Below are 20,557 nucleotides of genomic sequence, written 5' to 3' on the forward strand. Positions count from 1 at the left end.
CATTTGAAAGTTGAGGAAAAATGGTTGAACCTGGAACAGATCATTCTCAGTGAACTTAGCCAATCACAGAAAAAAAATTGTCCCATAGTCTCACTCATCTACAGCACCTAATCTGAATCTGCCTAAGATGCCTTACATACCAAGCAAGCATCTCATGGTCTAGACAACAGGATGGGTGGAGCGGAAGGAGAGGGCAACAGAGGGGTTGGGAAACAGAAATATAGACTCAAATGGCAATGGTACCATAAAATTCTGCATCCTAAAAGGCAGACCAAATGGCTGAACCTTCACCAGGCCCTTAGAGGGAACACCTGAGCCACAAGACACTGGAAAGGGTATGATGAAGACTGACCTTAATCCTCTACAGATTATCTCTCTCTCATCTCTCACTCTCTCTTCCCTCTAACTCTTTTATATTAGTAATAGTTTTCTTCTTTTTCTTAGTGGGCACTGACCTGTACCTCCCAGTACCAGCATGTGGCTATTATCCACAATGAGCTTTTGATCAGAGAGACCTACAAGGTTTCCTAAAAGAAAGACAGAGTATTTGATGATCCACCAAAGGTTAGTGGTAAGACCCTACTGCTGAAGACACCTTATGCAGTTGACACATAAAATTGAATGGCATGGTTTGAAGCTGGAAGAGAGTCAGTCCCCAGAAAGTCAGCGCATCTAGTGCCAGAAGGTGGTACATGGGCGACTGGGGGAAAATGATCAATATCTGTCCAAGCAACTCATGGTCTAACCTACTTAGCAGCAAATAACCTGTCAGGATGCTTACACAAGTGTAATTGTGGCACACATCCGTGTAGGGATACCAACTGCTCCTGATTTGGTTAACTGATCCCCTCAGTATTATGGGACCCATAGCTGGAGCTGGGAAACACGTCAGAACCATATCCAAACATAAGTCCACTCTCCATTATCAAGCTACCACTAATCGTGGGCTACAAGAGGGTCTATTAAACTCTCTATAAAAAAGTAAGGGTTGTCACATTTGTCTGGTGCTAATCTACTCACCATTGGAGAATCTGCTTCTCTTTTTCAGATAGATGTAGATCCTAAGGAGAGATCCACCCCATCATACCTCAAAAAGGCCCTGGCTGAAACTAAGAACAACTGGTGAAATAAGCAAGGGTGCTGTTTTCTTGGTGAACTGGGTTTCAGCACAAGGGTGAATGATATCAACACAGATAAAAATCAACTCCTACCAAATCAGAAATCCAGAGACCCAGAGGCCACCAATACCTCCTCACTTAAGCAGACCAAAAATGAATCCAACACAGCTCAAGGAAATTTTGTGGAAGAGGGTGCAGAAAGAATGTCAGAGCCACATGTTGGGTCATGATATGCAGACATTTATCCTACCCATAACTGTTGGCTAACTCCAGAATTCATGGCTCATATACCTCAACAAGGAGGGCCAAGGGGAGTGGGTAGGTAATGGATGAGCCTAATGATACCAAATTGATTGTACTCAATGAGTACAAAACTAATTAATAAAAAATAATAAATCTAAACAGTAAAAAGTCCAACACCCCACTCACAAAATGGGGCAAAGCGCTCAACAGGCAGTTCACAGAGGAAGAAATACAAAAGGCAAACACACAGGAAATGCTCATCATTTCTAATCATCAGGGAAATGCAACTTAAAACAACAATGAGATTCCACCTTACCCCAGTAAGGATAGCAAACATCAAAAAGTCAAATGAAAATAGGCTAGATATTTTTATTTTCATGTTTTATAAACAGGTCAAACTGCACATGCATAACGTTTGAAAGGAAATTTGCAATATAGTACTTTTTTATTATGAATGAAGCTCATAGGCTAACTGAACTAAACTCAGTCTAGACGCTTATGGTCTTGATTATTACAGTAGGCACAAAGGACTTGTTGGTACTGAACTCTTGTTCTCTCTCATTTGCATCCTCATAAAGGCTGGATGTCCACCAAACTAGCAAATGGGAAAAAATGTTGCAACATCTCACACATTAGGTCCAGGTTTAACCAACACCTCCTTAACATATAACAATGTACTTGTCACTGCCCTACTTATCCTGATTACCCAGATAGTAGAGGGCAGAGTATAGGCCAGTAGCAAAACTGCAGTTAGTTGGGAATGATTCAAATTATCCTGGTGCTAACAAATGGATAAGAGACTAGGTTAACTGCTTTCCTCAAATAATAATATATTCAGTGGGCTGGAGAGATGGCTTAGCAGTTAAGAGCTTGCCTGTTGAAGCCTAAAGTACCCTGGCTCAAGGCTCAGTTCCTAAGTACCCATGTTAGCCAGATGCACAAGGGGACGCATGCATCTAGAGTTTGCTTGTGGTGGCTGGAGGCCCTGGCATACCCATTCTCTCTCTCTCTCTCTCTCTCTCTCTCTCTCTCTCTCTCTCTCTCTGCTTCTCTCTCTCTCTCACTGTCAAATAAGTAAAAAAACAAAAAATAAAATAAAATATTCAGTGTACCAGGCTACAAAGTGATATATTCTCAATTCAAATAATCTTAATTCCATCAAATAAATGTTCATGATAAATAATTTTCTGACAGAACTCTAAAATGTCTACAAAATATTGTCCTGTAACTTGCTGTTTCCTTCTTCTGATAGCACAAGACCATATGGTTCTGAGAAAATTGATGGTTGTCTAAAACTGACCACAATCAAAAAGCTATAGGTACACTCATACACTGTTGGTGGGAATGTAGGATGGTACAACCACTTTGGAAAGCAATATGGAGACTCCTGAAAAAGCTGACTATAGAGATACCAACAGACCCAGTTATTCCCTTACTGGGCATCTACCCTAAAACCTTCAAACCAGAAGCCAGAGAGATTTGCTCAACCATGTTTGTAGTGGCAAAATTCATAATAGCTAAGAGCTGGAATCAACCCAGATGTCCATCACTAGAAGAATGGATAACTAAGATGTGGTATATCTACACAATGGAATTCTATACAGCAGTAAGAAAAAATGACACAAAGAAATTTGAGGAAAAATGGTTGAGCCTAGAACAGATCATTCTCAGTGAACTTACCCAATCACAGAAAAAAAAAAAAAAATTGCCACATAGTCTCACTCATTTACAGCACCTAACCTTAATATACCCAAGATACCTTATATACCCAGCAAGCATCTCATGGACTAGACACTAGGATGGAGGGGGAGGGAGGGGAGGGCATCAAAGGAGTAGGAAACACTAATCTAGACCCAAACGACAATGGTACCATAAAATTCTACTTCCTAAATGGCAGACCAAATGGCTGAACCTTCACCAGACCCTTACAGGAAACACCTGAACCACAAGACACTGGAGAGGGTAAGATCAAGTCTAACCTAAATCTTCTACATCTTCCCTCCCTCCCTCTCCCTCTCCCTCTCTCTTTCTTTCTCTCTCTCCTCTCTAACTCTTGTATATTAGTTATCTATTTCCTCATTTTCTTAGTGGGCACTGACCTGTAACTCCCAGTACCAGCATGGGGCTATCATCCACAATGAGCTTTTGATCAGAGAAACCTACAAGGTTTCCTAAAAGAATGACAGATTTCTGTCAGAGTACTTGATGACCCACAAAAGGTCAGTGGTAAGACCCTATTGCTGAAGATTCCATATGCAGCTGACATGTAAAATGGAACTGCATGGCTGGAGGCCAGGATAGAGTCAGTCTCCAGACAGTCAGCGTGTCTAGTGCCAAAAGGTGCTACATGGGCGACTGGGGGAAATGACCAATACCTGTCCAAGCAACTCATGGTCTAACCTACTTAGCAACAAATAACCTGTTGTGATGCCCACACAAGTGCAATAGTGGCACACAGCCATGGTGGGGAGCCAACTGCTCTTTGTTTGGCTAACTGATCTCCTCAGTGGTGCAGGACCCATTGCTGGAGCTGGGAAACAAGTCAGAACCATATCCAAACATAAGCCCACTCTCCAATATCAAGCTACTATCAATCATGGGGTACAAGAGGGCCTATACCTATTAAACTATCTACTAAAAAAGTAAGGGTTATCTCACTGGTACTGGTGCTAACTCACTCTCTGTTGGAGATTCTGCTTCTCTTTTTCAGATAGACGCAGATCCTAAGGAGAGAGCCACCCCATCATACCTCAAAAAGGCCCCGACTGAAACTAAGGAAAATTGGCAAAACAAGCAAGGATGCTGTTTTCTTTATGAACAGGATACCAGCACAAGGGGGAAGGAGACCAAGGCAGACACAAATTAACTCCTACCAAATCAGAGAGCCAGAGCCTCAGAGGCCCCCAACACCTCATCCCTGAAACAGACCAAAAATGAACCCAACATAGCTCAGGGAAATTTTGCGGAAGAGGGGGTTGAAAGAATGTCAGAGCCACATGTTGGGTCATGATATGCAGAGACATTTATCTTACCCATAACTGCGGGCTTACTCTACAATGCACAACCCATATACATCAACAAGGAGGGGCCACTGAGGAGGAGGTAGGTCACAGATGAGCTTAATAATGGTACAAAACTGTCTGTATTTGTTGAATAGAACACTAATTTAATTTTTTTTTAATAAAAAGCTATTTAGAAGGTTCTTAAGCCAGGGGTGGTGGCACACACCTTTAATCCCAGCACTAGGGAGGCAGAGGTAGGATAATTGCCTTGAGTTTGCACTATGAAACTCTGTTGTGAATTCCCTACCTTGAAAAACCAGAAACAGCTATGTAGAAGGTTCTTTCCTCTCTCCATGGCCATTACTCTAAAGCCCTTTTGTGGGAAGGTACAGGGCCAAGAACATATTTTTTTGGGGGGGGGGTCATTGATTCAGCAAGGTAAGATTCTTCCTTTTATGCACTTACATTGTCTCAACTTCCCTTTGTTCTTCTCCAGCACCTATTGTACTTATTTTTTTTCACATATTATTTTTTCCTTATTTTATTTAATTTTTTTCTCCTCTACTAAGAAAACAAGTTTCAAATATATAAGGAATAATTCTGCTTTGTAAACTTCATTCCTAATTACATTATGTCATACATAAGAAGAGCATATAAAAAATACAAAAAGTAGTGACAAAATCGATAAATGTTTCAATATTTGAATAGGTTTGATAATTTTTGTTATAACAGTTTATGAATCAGGAGCTGCAAAAAGGGATTAGATGATAAAATCACTGGCTGCATGAAATTGACAATTGGACTTCCCAGATTCCATTTAAAGCTGGACACAGTAGTATCAAATTCCAGCATGCCCACAGCAATAGGATCCAGAGTCATAGAATACTGAATCTTGTGAGCTAACTAACATAGTATGCATTAAATGGAAGAAAGACACACATCAAACAAGGAGACAGACAAGGTCAAACACTGTGAGGGTTTTCTCTGATACTCTTATACATGCCATTACATGTATGGGCCAGTGCACATGCGTGCGCACACACACACACACACACAGAGAGAGAGAGAGAGAGAGAGAGAGAGAGAGAGAGAGAGAGAGAGAGAGAGGGAGAGAAAGAGAGAGAGAGAAAAAAATATTTCTGGTGGTTTTAAGCAATAAAATATGTAAACTGGAAGCAGAAAGTCACTCAATATTGTTTCTACAAGTTTTTTCATTTATATCACTGAGGATCAGATAAATCCAGATACTCAATGTCCTTGAGCCTACTAGTAGCAAAAGCTAGGCATTTTGAACCAGCTCCAGTGGGTTTTCCAATAAATCATTTTCTTATATGATAACTGTAACCTACTTGTGGTTGTTGTAAATTTTATTCTCCAAAACTCTCTTCTGAATCTCACTTTAAATTGTTTTCAAGTGGTCTAGCTGCCAAAAGATAAAACTAGTTCCTTCCTTATGAAATGTTAGTAGTCAAAGAATTGTAGAATCAGAATTAATTGACCAAATAGAACAGATTCATTAGGGGTTGAGAAGATTGTTCAGTGGTCCAAAGCTCTCACTAGCAAAGCTTGTTGGGTCAGATTTAATTCCCTAGCACACACATAACACCAGATGCAAAGTTGCACATGTGTCTGGCATCTAATTGCCCTGGCAAGGAAGACACCCTGACATGCCCATACATACATACATACCCCCCACACATAGAAACACAAATGTAAATAAGTTATTTTTTGTTTAATTTCAAGAACACTGACTCCTATCTTTTCTGGGCTAATACTAATAATTGTAAGATGAATCCTGTGAAATCATAAATGTAAAACTTCCACAGTTCCTAATCTGGATGGAGGAGACCAATCCAAGTTTAAGTTGACCTGAAAATTTGGTGAGCAAAAATATTTTTGTCTCATCTCTTCACTTTTACATGTTCATGTTAAACATCAGCCTTGAAGAATGACTGTTTCCAGTCCTTGTAATGGGCCACAACTAGTTTCAGATGCTACTTCTATCTGAAATCATTATTTTCTTCTTTGTCTATGTCACTCATATCCATGCTTCAAAGCATCTACATATTTTTGAGGTAGGGTCTCACTCTAGCCCAGACTGACCTAGATTTCATTATGTAGTCTCAGGGTGGTCTTGAACTCACTGCACTGCTCCTACCTCTGCCTACCGAGTGCTGGGATTAAAGGCACATACCACCATGACCGGCTTACCTCATGTCATTTTAAGGAATAATTAGTATCTCCCTCTATTAAGATAATAACTTGTATTCAGTTTCTCTTCCAATGTGACCTTGTAACTGTGTTCTTCAAGGATTTTTATCTTGTCGCATCCCTCTAACTTCTGTGGATGGATTAGTATTAAATGCTTGTGTTCTTATTTAAAAGTCATGCCAAAGGACTTTTGATCATCATATGGAATGATCTAAGCTAATATAGACAACATAATTTAATATTCTAAGTGTATGTTAAAAAATACTTAAGCTTAAAAAATCATACAGTTTTAAGATAACTAAGTTTTTCTCAGAGATCACAAGATATTTCATTACCCAGAACATAGAAATTGTGTGTCATGGTAGCTGACCATTAATTTTTAACTACAGGATACCTGAGCATTTTCTAAATGTAATTTGATTAAAACAGATGACAAATTAATCAAATTGCCTATTGTGCTGTGTAAACATAAGAAAAACAGTTTGGAATAAATAGGCAAATAAACTCATAACAAGAATATCATAATTGACCCCATTTTTGGACTTAAGTTACTTGTGTATGAGCTACATCTGGTGGATACACTTATCATGTAAGATCCATTCAAAATAATTCATTGGTAAGAATGGTTCATCTCCAATTAAATGTTTAAACTTTATGCCTGGCTACTTGTTCAAATAGCAAAATAAAATAAAGATGCAAATATGTACATTATTAGAAGCTACAAAACAAAAATATAGATTATTAAATTTCTATTCCTTAGAGTTGAATATATATTTTCTTATATAGGCTAGCCAGTATTTAGAATAAGAAAATAATGATAAATCACGCAGGTACTTTTCTGTGTTCCCTGATACAAAATAAGTAGTCTAGAATCAAGTTATCTTTGAGTATTTTTGCTTTATTTTCCAAGATTGAAAATGAAGTGGTCTCAGATAAATGGGATAACCATTTTTTTTTTAATTGAGAGAATTTAATAGATGTAGGCCCTCTTGTAGCCCATGAATGGTGGGAGCTTGACAATGGAAAGCAGGCTCATTTTTGGATATGATTCTGACTTGTTTCCCATCTCCAGCTATGGGTTCCATTCCACAGAGCAGATCAGTCGTATCTATATCCAAATACATTATAGATATCCACCTTATGTATCAACTGGATTGTGATTATATATACTTTATGAAATCCTCCTTTTTCTCTCTTAGTGCTACAATACTACTTTTTCTTCTCATCATTTACCATGCCTATGCCATAGAAGAAAATAAGACCATCCACAGTAACCAGTGACTCTCATGAGCTCATAAAGCATGGAGTGAGATCTCGCACTCCTCTTATATCTGTAACATAATGTTGACTGGCCTTATAATGTGCAAATATCCACAATTGCTATTAATTCATGAGTGTCATCACTTCAGTAACAGAATTCTCCAGGCCTCTTCCCCATTCTCTGGTTCTTACATTCTATCTGTGTCATCTTCAGAGATGTTCCCTGGGCCCAGGAGGTGATGATGCATATGTCCCATAGAGAGCTGAGCAGTCAACAGTCACTTATTTTCAGATCTTGGTCAGCTATGATCCTCTTCTTTTACTACCACTGACAACCAAAAATACCTAGACTTGGTTATTTGGATGGGAATGTCAAAAATGAACCATCTCTTACAATGTAAATGCTGTATTTTTAAGTTCCAGGAAAGATAGCACCAGAAATGGATGGTAAGACCCTGTTGTTGAAGCCTCCACATACTTGGGATGCAAGGTCACCTGCTAGAGCTGAGCTGCAAACCTCCCCTGTGTAGACCAAATGACAGAAAGCTGGAAATAGCTATGCTGCATCACTTCCAAGAGGAGAAAGAAAACACAGTGGAGATAAACAACAATGAAAACAGCAAGCTTTAAATATGGTCAGCCAGGCCAAGTGAGACAATGGTGGCAATACTGGCATTTCAGTTTTGGAGAAACCAACTGCTCTCTAACTGGACTGGAGGCCTACTCCACAGGAGGGAATACATGCCTGATACTGAAAACCTATGACAGAGGAAATCATGATACCTAGGGGTGTAACGTCTGCTGTTGTCTGGCTAAATACTATGCTCACCAAACTGCCTAGTAAGTACTTCTCTGAATGTTCATACCCATATATTAATGCTACTCTAACTTTTGGTTAGAGAAGCTTCTCTTTTCACATGGCAGTGACCTTGAAATGACTCAGAAGGCACCATAGTGCTGAGAAGTGACAAGAGCAGTGCTCAGCACTGAAATGTCTCTATCACACCTCCCAAGGCTCAGGGTCCATTGCAGAAGAGGTGGCAGAAAGAGTGTAAAAGCCAAAGGAAGGGTAGAACTCCTTACAATGTACTCTTCCAAACACAAAATGGCCTTGACATACATTATCCCACAGTGCCTGACACTACCTACGGAAGTTCATCATAATAGGAGGAAAAGATGATGCCAACAAAATAAAAGCGACTGATTGAGAGGGGGAGAGTTTATGATGGAGAGTGGAGTTGCAAACGGGAAAATGGAGGGGAGGGAATTAACAGGTTTATTGTCTACAATTATGGAAGTTGTCAACAATTTTTTAAAGATACAAAAATAATAAAAATAAAAAGATTGTATTTTTCTTTTAATATTGCATATATTGGTAAGCTTATGCAGACAACATTTAGCTTAAGAATATTATTCATTCTTTCTTTTTTTAAATATTTTTTGTTCATTTATTTATTTATTTATTGAGACAGACACAGGGAGAAAGACAGATAGAGGGAGAGAGAGAGGATGGGCGTGCCAGGGCTTCCAGCCACTGCAAACCAATTCCAGATGCATGCGCCCCCTTGTGCATCTGGCTAACGTGGGACCTGGGGAACCAAGCCTCGAACCGGGGTCCTTAGGCTTCATAGGCAAGTGTTTAACCACTAAGCCATCTCTCCAGCCCAAGAATATTATTAATTCTTTCTAATTTCATATGACAGTGTCCTGTCTGCTCTTTACATCAGCTCTACTGCCCAATCTACCAGCTTACTGAATTCCCACAATGACTGCCTGGTCTTACTCCCAGCTTCCATTTTTCTATTTACTTTTTATAAAGTATATGTGACCCCTCCATCTTTGCTTCCTCACAGTGGAACCACACCCTTACAACTCCCATGTAGACATCTTGTTGTACATTTCCCAGCCCATTTTTCTCACTGGATTCAACATAGTCCTTCAAAAATCCAGTTTACTATAACCTACACTTATTATTGTAGTGTACATTTTGATATGCTCCAAAAATAATTTCCAACATCTGATGCTTCAAAAATGAAACAGAATTTTGCATGTAAAGTATATATCTTGTGAAGTTTAGCAATGAGTTCTGCTTGCTGTAAGACTCAAAGACCCAGGCTGATGGAGAATCATGATGAGAATGGCAGCCTAGCAGCAGATCAGAGGGCTGTACATAGTCAGATGAAGGAATAGCTGCTTTGGTCTGGAATATGAATCATATCATTTCCACTTGCCTCTAACCCTCTTCAGCAATCAATGTCTAATATTAAATTCATAGAAGGTGGGCAAATGCAATATTCCTACATGCTGAAGAAGGAAATAGGCTATATGTGAATGAAACTTGAGGCTACAACATCTGTGTACTGCTGTTGAGATTAAAAACAAAGTATTTTATAATAGTCCTAAAGTCACAGACTTTCTTCCACCACTTCATTATGCCATTTTATTTTCCTGCCCAAAGTCATCACAGCATAAAGCTTCTCTCAGTCCTTTGAAAATGAATAGCTTCCATCATTCCTTTCTTCTCCTACCTGAGATGTTTTTCATCCCTGTTTCAGTTTCCATATAAGACGGTTTTGCACTGAAAGGCCTTCTGTTATTCCTTTCTCAAGTGATCTTCATTCCATACACTCCATATTGTGAAGGAATTTTCTGCTGATGAAGTAGAAATAGGAGCCAGATAGCTTTTATAGACATTGAGCAAGGGACAAGGCCCCAAAAGAACAAGGAGACACCACCTCTTCTGCCCTGGGAAAAATAGAACTTACATCTGATCCAGTCTCATACAAGATGGTGACAAAAAATTTCTCAGCAACAACACCTCTGCTTCTTCCCCAATCTAGCACACCTGAGTGGTCTAGCCTCTCCTGAGTCAGACCCTGGAGCAAATGAAACAATCAAGGTTCTCTCTTACACACCAGCATCTGATGGCAAGGATGCCTGAGCTGTTAATGATTCCCTCTCCCTCTCATCTTGGCCTGCTCAATCCTATGGATTTTAGCTTGAATACTAATTTGTAAATACCTCTTCTTATTTGCGTAGGTATTTTCTGTCAGCTCTGGACCTTTTATAATCTAATAACTTTGGCTTTCTTGACCATATTCAGAGGCACCAGTCTCCTGATTCCTGCTTTGGAATGCTCTTCCCCCTTCCTAGCCTGGTTGGAAAGAAGGAAAAAAAAAAAAAAAACATGCTTCTCATCTGTATATTTTATTTTTGCTCTTTATTTGTTTTGGCTTTGGGTGCTTTCTCACTCTGTTACATGTGTGATCTTTCTTTAAGCCCTGAATCCTTTAGTACCCAATATATTAGTGTTTTCTGACCCCAGTGTAAGTGTAAAGGTGAATGGCTTGGTCTATCATGTCTTACTTCTTCTGTGTGTGTGTGTGTGTGTGTGTGTGTGTGCGTGTGTATTTCTTTTGAATCTTTTGTCCCTGGCTTCCATGTTTTGTCTTCCATGTCCTTTTGACTGGCTTCTGCTGTGGTTATTTCCCTATCTCTTTATTCTCTCATCTCCCTTTTCATCTGGACAAGGCAGGAAACTTTTTCCCTTGAGTCTTTCAAGCCCTCCCTACTGGATTGTGTGTAGGGTTTAGGACTCATTAAAGAGCTGTATGAAGGGGAGGGTTTAGTTCCTGAAGGCATGCTCATTTTTGGTTTTGATTAACACACATCAAGATCAAAACATGCTCCTTTTGCAAAGGAATGAAGGTATTGATTTTTCTGCATGTGAATCTTGAACTGTGGAGATGGTGTATAGATCCATTTGACCTGCTGAGGTTCTTTGTGCAATCACACTTGGTACCACAAACCAGAATAATGGATAAATGTTTTATCATCTCATATGTCTGCTTTGGTGCTCAGATCTACCTGCCTTCACCACTGGATGTGTATTGGCACATCAAAGAGTAATGTTCAGAACCAGGGCTTTAGATTAAATGAGTCATTCATCAATGTTGTGACATGTTAATTCTCCTGCAATCAGTAGTTCTTTATATCCTAAGCCCTCAAACTCAAATGAGTGCAATGATAATGACTTCCACTTATATAATCTCATCTTTCCAGAAATATTCAAAATACAATCTCATTTATCCATAGGCAATCCCATTCAAAATTACAGAACAATTATGTAGGAAATAAATGCAGTACTCTTTAATAATGAAGAATAACATAATAAGAAGTGGAGAAAGGCAGTAAAAAATTGCAAAGATAACTGTGATGTCAAGGAAAGAGGCAAAATAAAAAGACAGGTCCATCATGAAGTGGAAAATGGCAGAAATGCTCTGTTTCTAGGGTTTTATTTCATTGCATACATTTACCACCTTTAGTTCAATCTTTTGGTCATTGATGAACAATTAAATTGTCTGCATGTCTAAGCAGTGATGAATAGTGTTTCAGTGAGCATCAGGTGCAGGAATTTGCCCTGCATATTGAATTTCATTCCTTTGGGTACTTATGTAGCAATAGGATGTTAGGATTATAGAATGCATCCATGTTTAGGATTTAGAGAAACCCAAAGAGCATTATGGTAAGTGAAATGAGACAGGCACATAATGACAATGATTATATGATCTAAATTAGTGTGAAATCTAAAACAGGTTGATTATATTGAAGTAGCGAGAAGAATAGTGGTTGCAAGAGATACAGATAAGTAGTTTACACCAATGCTCAGTGGATACACATTGTTAGGTAAGAGGAATAGGAATAAATTCATTCTGTCATCTATATAGATTTCAAACTATGACACAATTTTCCCAAACATAAACTATTATTATTTGATAACAACAACAATAGCCTTACAAAAGAAGCCTCAGGTCTCTAGAGTTATGAAAATTCTAAGAAAGCCCACATTTCTGTGATGCATTATTTTATGAGCATAGGAAGGCTCTCATTATTGGTTTCCTCAGTGTCCCTCAGCCTCACTGCACAATGAAAACAGGTAGCAAGCACTGAACATATGTTGTAGTATTGAATTGGAATACCTCCTGGCATGCAATCCAATATACCTTTTCTGTTGATGCAAATCTGTTCTCGTAAAAGTAAAGTGGAATTGTTTCAAATATTCTCTGATACCTCAGAGCAACCAAAGAAGAAAGTCCACATTATGTGTCCCCCCCACCCTAATAAAATAGCTGCCTTAGTCCACCAGAGAGGCTTCAAGTCTAGATCTGTGGGCCCTTGCCAGACCTTCTAAATCAAGTTATTTATTTTCAGGCTCAAAGAATCTGGTTTCTCAAAGCTACCTATGTTATTTGTGATATAGGAAGTGGACAATCTGGGTAACAATGGTGGAGGTGACCACAGCTACGGGAGATGGAGAGTGAAGGTTGGGCCCATCATAATAACATGCTCAGCTATGAAAAACTATACTTCAAGGTTATTTCTACTTATGTAGCCACAGATAGGCCTTTAAATGTAGCTGTCTGTGTACTAGAATCCATTTGTGCTAAAAATTCTTTTTAAATGAAGAGAATTTTGATTATATAATGTAATAATTCTACAAATTGTAAACAGAAATGAAAAGTTATGTGACTTGGAAAATCAAGAAATATCTGGTCTAAGGGTCTAATGAACTCATACTAATTTAATTGTGATTACTTTTAGCAATTTTTCATTTATTTTCATAATTGTGACAATAGATTTTCACTTCTTTTCTTGCTCAGTGACGTTATTTTCTTTTTTCACTCTCTTCCCTTACCTTCATTGATAAGTCATACACTTCATAGCTAGTTCTCTATTTTACTAGTAACTGTAAGCCATTAGCAAGTACTCACCAGGGTAGTCATTGCTAGATAGTCTTCAGAAGCCAAGTATGACTACTAATTTTAGACATGTAAGCTCAAGCCATACTCAAGCCATTTTTTTTCTATTAGTTTTGTACTCAGTGAATACAGTCCAGTTGGTACCATTGTTAGCCTTCTCCCTGACTGTCCCCCTCTGCAGGTACCCTCCTTATTGTGGAATATGGGTCATGTATTGTGGGGTTAGCCATCATTTATGGGTAGGAGGAAATGTCTGTGCGTATCATGACCCAACGTGTGGCTCTGACATTCTTTCTGCCCCCTCTTCTCCAAGTTTCCCTGAGCCATGATTGGTTCATTTTAGGTCTGCTTCAATCAACTCCTACTAAACCAGATATCAAGATAAAATTTTAAGTATCACTCATATATCCATTTTTTTAAATATTTGCTTTTTCTATTTATTTTCAAAGCAGAAAGAAAGATATAGAGGTAGGAAAGAGAAAAAGGATGTGTCAGGACCTCCAGCCACTTCAAACAAACTCCAGATCCACTTTGTTCATCTGGCTTTACATAGGTGCTGGGAAATTGAACCCAGGCCTTCAGGTATCACAAGGAAGCACCTTAACTGCTGAGACAACTCTACAGTCCTCCATTTTTTTTTATTAGTACATAATTATTCATTGAGAATTGACCACATTCAATAAATCACCCGGTATGACTGAAAACATGAGACAGATATTCAATAATAAATTTAGTTAGTCACTGTGGTGAGATCTACACTGGAAATATAAGTTCTCTTGGGAGCATACATGTGTCTGTACAACAAGTATAATGAAACAATTGAGGGTTCCAGACAGGTGTTCTTTAAGGAGGCAACTTTAAGGGGAGGGCAAAGAAGAGCTGATCCGGACCTAGGAAATGTATGTTTGAAAATGTTTTAGATTAAATCTATAGCATGTATGCATACTTCTTGAAATGGAAAATAACCAGAAAGATTAATGATACTGGAGCCACGAATACTGAGGAAGAGCAACACAGGAACTAAGCCCAGAAGAGAGGAAGTAGCAGGTCATGACATCATAGATAAGGCTGAGGGAAATGGCAATATCTACCAACCAGGTGATTTTGGTGTCAGCTGTGGTAATTTGTGAAAACAGCTAAACTAATAGTAAATTTATCAGTAATACATGCAAAATAATTATATTTTTATATTTACATAAATGTAGGTCTTTCCTATTTCCTCAAAATAAATGAATTAGAATCCAGTGTCTCCAATAGAACACTGACTCCCATTTAAAACAAGTCAGGATGCAACATTATTTGCTTTTACTTTCTCTTCCAAAGGAATTAGGGAATGTGCATATGTGTGTGTGAGTATGTATGCAAGTGCATATGCTTCATGTACTATGTCATATGACAAGACTTCCAAGTGACTTGTAATTCTGAGTTTCAGTACTGGTGACCTGACTGAAGGTGCTGAAGGGTTGAGATGACATGTCTTAGCATCGTCCTTTAAATATCCCCATGTACCATGGTCATATCATCCAAGGACAAACTTCTTTATTAACTAAATGTCAATATTATGACAAGAAAATTTTAAAAATATTTTTACTTCATTTCCAAGGAGAGAGAGGGAGAGAAAGTAAGAAAGAACAAGAGGATGAAAGGGAGGAAGGAGAAAGAAAGAAAGAAAGAAAGAAAGAAAGAAAGAAAGAAAGAAAGAAAGAAAGAAAGAAAGAAAGGAAGGAAGGAAGGAAGGAAGGAAGGAAGGAAGGAAGGAAGGAAGAAAAAAAGGGAGAGGAAATGGGAATATCAGGGCCTCTTGCCACTGCAAACAATTTTCAGATGCATGCACCACTGTGTGCATCTGACTTCATGTTGCTACTGGAAAATTAAACCAGCATCTTTAGGCTTTGCAAGCAAGTGTCCTTAAGCAATGAGCCATCTCTCCAGGCCTTAATAATGCTGACAACTTTCTTTTTTAATTTATTTATTTGAGAGCGACAGACACAGAGAAAAAGACAGATAGAGGGAGAGAGAGAGAATGGGCGCGCCAGAGCTTCCAGCCTCTGCAAACGAACTCCAGATGCGTGCGCCCCCTTGTGCATCTGGCTAACGTGGGACCTGGGGAACCGAGCCTCGAACCGGGGTCCTTAGGCTTCACAGGCAAGCGCTTAACCGCTAAGCCATCTCTCCAGCCCAATGCTGACAACTTTTGATATCAGAAATTGCCTGCTAACAACAAAAGGACTACAAAATGATGTAACCAATAATTTAAATAAGCTATAAAATAATCCCAAATAATAGCAATTATTTCATCTTATATCCTTGCAAGCATGTAATCATGGGACACGTGCTCTTGCAGAATGAATTGTAAGCCCTAATTTTTAAAACATTTTTTGTTTATTTTTATTTATTTATTTGAGAGAGACAGACAGATAGGAAGAGGCAGAGAGAGAGAAAGAGAGAATGGGCACGCCAGGGCCTCCAGCCACTACAAACGAACTCCAGAAGCATGCGCCCCCTTATGCTTCTGGCTAACGTGGGTCCTGGGGAATCAAGCCTCGAACTGGGGTCTTTAGGCTTCACAGGCAAGTGCTTAACCACTAAGCAATCTATCCAGCTCAGTAAGCCCTAATTTTTTGTTTTTTGGTTTTCCGAGGTAGGGTCTCTAGCCCAGGCTGACCTGGAATTCACTATGGTATCTCAGGGTGGCCTCGAACTCACAGCAATCCACCTACCTCTGCTTCCCAAATGCTGAGATTAAAGGCGTGTGCCACCACACCCAGCAGTAAGCCCTAATTTTTGAAAAATATATCCTAAATAAATTTTATTTGAAAGTGCAATAATTAATTATATTTTATTATATTTAATATTAATTATATTTTATGTCAACTAAAAATAAAATAAAACATTGATTATTAATAAGCAACAAAATATATTTTTTGTATTAGAAATTTATTAAGCACATGGTAGAATGATGTTTTAAATATAGTTTCAATAAATTTTGGAAGTCAATATTATAAAGAAAAACTTGAAATATATTGACTCATTGAAAACAGAAAAAAGTAATACTTACAAGCTTCCTTAGTGGTCAATCACAACTTTGGGCACTGGCCACTGTGGCCTAACCATTTAATCTTTTTTTAAAAAATTTTTTTTTATTAATTAGTTTTGTATTCAGAAAATACTGTCAGTTTGGTACCATTATTAGGCTCATCTGTGACCTACTCCCTCCCCATTGGCCCCTCCTTGTTGAGGTATATGGGTCGTGCATTGTGGAATTAGCCCACAGTTATGGGTAAGATAAATGTCTCAGCATATCATGACCCAACATGTGGCTCTGACATTCTTTCCGACCCCTCTTCCACAAAATTTCCCTGAGCCATGTTGGGAGCAACAAAATATTAACAGTTACAGAGTAGACTGTTTCTTCATCTAGTAAGTTAAATAGCTTCTGTTCGTAGTCAAAATGTTTTCCTCATTAGAATGGCAAGTTTAAAGCATGGTACTGGCCAAACATGGTGCTATATTTCTAATAGCTATATATGTTTTTTGTCTTCTGTGTAGATACTTAAACAAAACCTTACATAAAAATGGCATTTGAAGATTTATTTTTAGTATTATTTTCACAAATACCAATTTAAAAAAATATTTTATTTTTATTTATTTATTTAAGAAAGAGAGAGAGGCAGAAAGAGAGAGGGAGAATGGGTGTGCCAGGAACTCCAGCCACTGCAAACAAACTCCCACTAATCATGAGCTACAAGAGGGCCTACACTTACTAAATTCTTTCTCAAAAAATAATGATTATCCCATTTATCTATCACTAACTTTACTCTCAGTTGGAAACTATGCTTCTCTTTTTCAGATAGACACATATCCAAAGGAAAGAACCAGCCCATCACACCTCAAAAGGGCCTCAGCTGAAAATAAGACAAATTGGGGAAATGAGCAAGAGTGCTCGAACTCACAGCGATCCTTCTACCTCTACCTCCCAAGGGCTGGGATTAAAGGTATGGGCCACCACACTCAGCTCAGAATCTGTGTTTTGGGGAAAGAAAACTTAACAAAACTTATGATGCCATTCTATCCTTTCTATTTTTAATTTCCCAGAAAAATCAATGTTCTGAGCAAAAATGAGGATTCATATAAATAGCAATTTACAAAATGCTTTTGAACTACTGGGAAAGATGACAAGTGAAACATGTCTAAATCTGTGACTATAAACAATCTATTGCAACAATTATAAATAAAAATAGGATAGAAAATAAAAATTAAGTTGCAAGAAAACATATATACAAATTGCTCATGTACATGAAAAAACTAAGACTCAAATAAATATAAAAGCAAATAATATGTCATATAATTCATACCAAAAGAGACATAAATGGTAAATAAATAAGAAAAAATATTCAATCTAGCTAGGCTAACAATCAATAAATATAAATCCTAAGAATTACCATTATATTTTGCACTTATAAAAATAATGGAAAAAATTTAAAATAAATTTATATTTTAATAACACAAAAAAAGAGACTAAAAATACAGCATGGTTTTTACTTCAAGAAAATCAAGAAATGCACAAGCAGATTTGTGTGTCATTTTCCTTGTCCTGTAATGAAGGACTAAAGGGAGTGCCTCCTGCTAGAATCCTGGTAAATATTAAGTGAAATAATACTTAGAAAATGTGACTATTGGGTGACAAGAGCTTGTACAATTTCATTATTATGTTCTCTTCTAAATGTGAGGGTGCTGAAAGAGAAAAAAGAAAGAAAGAAAGAAAGAAAGAAAGAAAGAAAGAAAGAAAGAAAGAAAGAAGAAAGAAAGAAGAAAGAAAGAAAGAAAGAAAGAAAGAAAGAAAGAAAGAAAGAAAGAAAGAAAGAGAAAGAAAGAGAAAGAAAGAAAGAAAGGGAGAAAGAGGGAAAGGGAAAGGAAAAAAGGAAAGGGGGAAGGAAGGAAGGAAGGAAGGAAGGAAGGAAGGAAGGAAGGAAGGAAGGAAGGAAGGAAGGAAGGAAGGAAGGGAAAAGAATAAATGTTAAAACAGCATAACAAGGACTGAGGATGTAGTTCACTGTTATATACTTGCCTAGGATACATCAAGCCTCTGGTTTTATCCCCAGCAGCATACACTGGGTCATGATGGCTCAGGCACTCAGGAAGCTGGAGGCAGGAGGATCACAAATTCATGTCATCTTCAGCTATGCATTTGGGTTTGTGGCCAGCCAACGGTACCAAAACCATGTTCCAAATATGGGGGTACAATGTGGTGACTAATTTTCTGGGACTCCGGTGGCAGAAGTAGTCTCTCAGGTTCACAGGATGTTGGCTGAATATTTCCATTCCCAAGCTTAGCTCTCACACAAAACTGCATGTCCCTGGTGGAGGCTTGTATGAGAAGTTGAAAGGAAATCACTTTTTTGTATATCAGATCTTGCACCTTCCCCATTCCATCCTCAGAATGTGTGATATATTTTGGAAATTTCTCAAACTAATGCACATAAAGTCTAAAAAAATTTCCTGTGCTATGCTAGCCAGGGATCCTTCTCATGAAGAGGACTCAAAACTCATCACAGCAGGAAAGAAGAGGCTGTCAAGACCTCCATGTGAAAAGATATTTGTAACTTCTCTACCCAAAAGCTGAGAAAAATTGAGAAAGAGGGGATAGAATGCTCTAAATGGCCTCTGGAAATGGGCGGGTACTCACTTCACAAAGTCTATACTTATACTTTGTAGGGAGATAAGAAACAATGGACAAAAAGTGGAAATAATTATTGAGTGCACTAAATATGAGGGAAAGTTTTGGGGGGGCTACTTATATAGCTCAGTTTGTAGAGTACCTGTCCAACATGCATGAAGCCATGACTTTGATCCCAGCACTGCATAAAATCAGGCATGGTGGTGCCACCTTGTAAGCCCAATACATACCAAGTGATGGCAGAAGTATCAGGAGTTCAAAGACATCATCTACAATATAGTGAGTTGGAGACCACCCTCGGATACATGAGATGCTGACACTCCACACACACACACACACACACACACACACACACACACTGGTTCATCTGTGACTGCACAGGAAGTGTCAGCTAGGATGAAACAGGCTCTTGGGACTCAGGAACAAAGGAATTAACATGGGAAACCTATGATTGTAAGATCAGAGAGCAAGGTTCTGTGATGGGGAAAAGAGATAAAAAGGGTAGATAACAGGAATTGTGTTTGGAGAGAATTGCAGTGTCTGACCACTGTCATGAAGGGGTAGGGTTGCTACAAAAGTGAGCTGTTTAAATTAGAAAATGGCTTGAGTTCCTCCTCATTAAAGGAACTTTGGAGATGTTCCATTACGAATGTCCCACAGAGAGTAAGAAAAGGAGCCTTATTGGGAGCTATTTTAGTTAATGTGACAATCTGTACTAAGGCAATGACAGACAACTGAGAGGAATGGATAAAAACACAGTGCCTGTGGAAGTAATTGGCCATATGAGGGGAAAAGAGAAGTAGGTGGTGTGAAGACAGAGGTGAAATAAGATTTTTGGAACTATATATGGAGAAATGGAGGAATATATTCTATCCACAATCCATCTCATACCTTGTAGCTTCAATTTTCTTCTCTGCTTCACAAAGTAGATGCCCTCTTTTAGCTTAGGTTTAGTGTTAAATGAGCTGGCCTACCTCTCTCACTTGGGCTCTTAACACTAGTTGCCTCGTACCACTAAGCTTTTGTGTTCACTGTTATATAGTTTAATTGCAGATAACAAGAAAACTCAGGGTATATTTAATAACCATGCCTAATCATGTATTATGTATACCTGTAAAACTTGGCATTAACTGTGGTGTGATACAATGCTGCTCAAGCTTGCAAAAGCACTAACTGCTTACTGCTTTTTTTGTAAAAGTTCAAAGGTATTCCTACTTACTCTGTTGCCCTGTCCACCTGTCCTACCACTTAAGAATGAACTCCAGGGGAGGGAAGGAGATGATAAGG

General features: G+C 38.4%; 1 protein-coding gene across 3 annotated transcripts in view; it reads right to left on the reverse strand.

The window, feature by feature from the left end:
* Lrrc4c (leucine rich repeat containing 4C) overlaps positions 1 to 20,557 on the reverse strand; it is a 1,536,732-nt gene that overhangs the window by 1,183,565 nt on the left and 332,610 nt on the right. Inside the window, exon 1 of one of the 3 annotated variants that reach the window (XM_045159292.1) lies at positions 10,363 to 10,467. The exons of the other annotated variants lie outside the window; for them this stretch is intronic. The gene's annotated coding sequence lies outside the window, so the exon portion shown is untranslated. Of the gene's footprint in view, positions 1 to 10,362; positions 10,468 to 20,557 lie in introns of those variants that run through there. 3 annotated transcript variants of the gene reach the window in all.

This window comes from Jaculus jaculus, chromosome 9 (genome assembly GCF_020740685.1).
Source record: "Jaculus jaculus isolate mJacJac1 chromosome 9, mJacJac1.mat.Y.cur, whole genome shotgun sequence".
Classification (NCBI taxonomy): domain Eukaryota; kingdom Metazoa; phylum Chordata; class Mammalia; order Rodentia; family Dipodidae; genus Jaculus; species Jaculus jaculus.